The sequence below is a fragment of the Frankliniella occidentalis genome, unplaced genomic scaffold (genome assembly GCF_000697945.3).
Source record: "Frankliniella occidentalis isolate FOCC.00 unplaced genomic scaffold, Focc_3.1 Scaffold147, whole genome shotgun sequence".
NCBI lineage: Eukaryota > Metazoa > Arthropoda > Insecta > Thysanoptera > Thripidae > Frankliniella > Frankliniella occidentalis.
The window spans coordinates 54,540-58,628 of NW_026267274.1; positions in this window are offsets into that span (position 1 = coordinate 54,540).

Consider the following 4,089-nt stretch of genomic DNA (forward strand, 5'->3'; position numbering starts at 1 on the left):
AGTGTCTCATTGTGCCCTTGCCTGGCGGCAGCGGGGCGTTCGCAGCCCTGGAATGCCATTGCGGGTCGGACCTGGCGGAGTATAAAGGGAAGAGCAGAGAAGAGAGCGAGTGACCAGGCCAACTTGTCAAAATTGTCAAGGCTGGCTGTCTTCGATTGAAATGACAAAACTTTCGCGCGCCGGTCGTCCATTCTAATAAGCAGTCTGGGGCATTCTCTTTTTCCGGCCTCGACCGCCCCACTCCGCCGCCACGCCGCCGCCGCGAGGGACGACTCGAATTGGCTGCGCTCTGTCAAATCAAGAGGGGGTGCCACCCGGCCGCCGCGGCCCCCGGCCCCGACGCGCATATTATCGCCTGGAATGTCTCAGGGCGGCATTCGCCTTCTCCTGGAGCGTGTGGGATGCGGCCCCTGCCGCCGCCCCGGGATCGCTCGGACAGGACGGCAGGGGCTCGGATGGTGGCGGGCAGGAGCGACCCGCGGCCGAGGCGGGGTGGTGCGGGGCGGGGACGAGAGGTAGAGAAAAGGGAAGGCGGCGGCCCGGCCGAGTTTTCAGACGGCCACTTCACCAAGACGGAGGGCAGAATTCAATTTCAACTGTCGCCTCAAGTTGCGGCGGCAGCGGAGGTCCCCGGGACGCCGTGCCCGCCCCTGGCGCGCCCGCCCGCACCGCCTCCTTGCAGGACCTGCTCGAGGACGTTGGGTGCTCCGCCCCGCCCCCTCCCCTGACGGCTGGGAAAGGCGGCACGCTTGTCACCAGAATGACCTCTCGTCGTAAGAAACGAAAAGAACCAGCCAGCGGGCTGCTGCTGGGGGTTGGCTGAGGGAGAGGAGTAATTTCAATGACGGAAAATGAAAGGAGAGAGAGAGGGGTTGGGGAGAGTTGAGGGGGAGAGAGGGAGAAGAGTAAGATAGTAGAGTGAGAGGAGCTGCGACGGGCCCGGACGGGCTGCCGCTCCTCCGCCATTTCCGAATGCTGATGACGTGGCGCTCATTGCATTCGTCTGAGGCACGGCGGCGGCCGCACCGCCGCACCCCTCTCCGGTCAGCCCCGCCCGGGCCGGGCCATGAATAAGTAGTAAGGGAGGGCGGGATGCAGCCGAGCGCCACTCGGACCGATATTGATTGGAGTGGAAACTGTCGTCTCAAGGAAGCGTTCCCTCGCATGTGCGCTGCGCGGTTTTCAACGCGCTGGAACAGAACTTTACAGCGCTAAAATGGTCTTCCACGCAGCCATTTAGAGCAGCGGCATTGGGCGCAAGCAAAAGGAGAAGGGGCAGTGGCAGCAGCAGCAAGGAGCAGCTGATTGAAAATAAACGACAGCAGCGCACTCCGGGGCCGGACCTGCCAGCCCCGCTCCCTGAGAGTGTTCTTCATTTACCTCCGAGGAGAACAGGGCGGTGGCGTGGCGGCGCCACCCTGATAGAGAGAAGCGCACCCCATGAATAGCAGCCAGGGGTACGGTGTGGAAGGCAGACGGGGAGAAAAATATATAAGAGAGCAGCCAAGGGGAGCGCGCTAGCGCCAGCGCCCGCCTCCGGGTATCCGAATGGCGTAATGATGCCGGTGGTAATGATCGTCGTCATTATCGCCAACGACGCCGTCGTTAAGCGGTCCCTCCCGGGCGGGCGGCCCGCCGTGTCCCGCGCCGTGGTGCACCCCGGGACCCCCGGGACCTTTCGCCCCCCGCATGCCGGCAGGCCGTCGTCGTGGCCGTCGTGGCCGCGGTGTGTGGTGTGTCACATTGTTGTGTCGAGTCGCGCGGCGCGGGGAATATTCTTCCCACGCTCGCGTCCTCGCGTCTCGCCGCCGCCGCCGCCGCGGCCATGCCCGCCCCCCGGCCCGCCCCCCGCAGCAGGAGCCCCCGCATCATGGCTCCCGGGTGGGCCCGGGGAGGACTACCCTTTGTCTCCTCCTCCATCCCCACGACCCCCACACAACCGCAGGCTGCGCAGGCTCCGCGGGGCCGTTTGTTCGGCTCGGTGCAGCGGCGGCGGCCTGCGGCCTCTCCTACACACGGCGGCCGAGGCCGGGGGGCGGGCGCATACATAATCCTTTGCCTCCCGGCCCCGGCCCGGCCCGGCCCTGCGCGGCGGCCTCTGCCAGCCTCTCATAACAAGGTTCCAACGGCTTCATTCAGCCCCTTACCTCCACGAGAGCGGCGGTGCGGCGGGCGAGAGAGGACCCCAAGCAGAGAGCGAGTCGACTGCCCGGAAATGTTGGACACGGCTGTTATTATCAACATCGTGTGCGAGTGCAATCCGCGTGAATGTGTGTGTGTGTGTGTGGGGAGAGAGAGAGAGGGGGGGGGGGGGCTTCCGAGTAAGAGTTTAGTCAGTTTGCGCAGCGAGTGAATGAGAATATCATCATTGTGCGGAAAGCGTTTCGCTGAAAGGAAGAGTTTCGAAGCAAGCCCCAATATTTGGAATGCGCCAAGTTATTTTTCAGTCGCTTTTGTTGTTGATTTCATTTCGGTGGCGCCGCCGCCGCTCCGCGCTGTCGCTCTGAATGCATGACGCGGGGCGTGGCGGAGCGTGGCGGGGCGTGGTGGGGCGAATCCGCGGAAGAGAAGAGAGGCGTCCGGATAAATAATAAAAATGCAACACGCGTTAGTTCCGTTAACGCGGGATGGTGTCGTCGCACCAAACTTTTATAGGGGGTCCAAAACTTGCCCCTCCCTTCCCTTCCCCTTCCCCTGCTCTCCCCTTTCCCTTCAGCCCTTCCCGCCCGACCCCCTTCCCTTGCGCTCGCACAGCCCTTCGCTCGTTTCCATCCCGCTCCCCAAGGTCTCGGCCCTCACATAACGCGTAATGTCTTTTCCCAAGCAACGCCTCGCCCCCGCCCCTTCCCCCGCTAGAGGCAGCGGGTAGGGGGAAGTGTGGGGGGAGGGGGTGTAATGCCTATATACACTCCACCCGACAGAGAAGAAGGATAAGGGGTTGCGGCGCGGAGGCGGCGGGGGCGGCCGAGCCGTCGAGGGCGTCAAGGTTTGCACCACGGCGAGGTCGGACCAGAATACCGCGAGGACCGAGTTACTCATTTGCTCTGAATTTCGCACCATCCTAATAAGGACATTTATAACCGCGGCAAAGTAAGTAGGCTCCTCGCGGTCGCGGCTGAAAAGCAAAGCGGCAGGCAAATATAATAATTCTCATCAATTAACGCGCGGCACGAGGATTTAATGAGAATACAAGCTGCCCAGCCCACCACCGCTGCCGCCGCCGCGGCCGCTGCTGCTTTGCCCTGCGTTTGACGTCCTTTGACGGCCTTTGAGTTTATGGGGTGGGGGGTGGTGAGGGGTATGGGGGTCGCGCGGCGGGCAGCACAGCAGCGCAGGGCGTCTGCCGGCGAGAGCACCCCGCGCTTTTTAAAAGAGCGAGCCTCCTCTCCATCCACCCCATCAATAAGTCGGGAAAGAGGTCAACTCATGACGGGGGCGCGGATTTGAGCCGCGGTGGCGGCGGCGGTAGCCGGGAAATTTATGACTTTATAATGAAGTCGGGGTCGCGGGATGGTGTATCGCGAGATCGATTTTTCGCTGTGTCAGTGCCGCTCCACCACAGCGGCGCGGCGGCGGCGGCCCGGTCAACAGCATCCGGACGCCGCATCACCCTGATCACCCCCGCGCGCTGAGCGATATGGCTGGACCAGAGCGACACAGCGGCATGGACAAGGGGAAAAAATTATATAAAATGACAACAGTGATCTCCCCCTCACCCCTCACCCCTATCCCCCCTCCCCTCCTCTGTCTGGTATTGAGCGTGTAAATAGCGGCGTACGATTTCAATTTCTGTTTTTATTTTCATTTCCTCTCTGATGCCCCCGTACACACATACTGGAAAAACAAAATGCTCAGTGACACCTCTCGAGCGTGTCATGGGTGTAGTCGTGCATTTACAAATACTAACACGTTGAGTCGGCCAGAGCAAAGTAGATGGGTGTGGTTTCAAGCAAATCGTGGCATCTTGTGGGAATTTTTAGCACAGGTGCGAAGGCGGTGTAGTTAGATTGTCCGGCCTACTTTTCCCCGACCTGGTAATTTTCCCCAAATCCCCAAAAGTGCTGTCCCACCTCGGTTTTGTCCTACTTA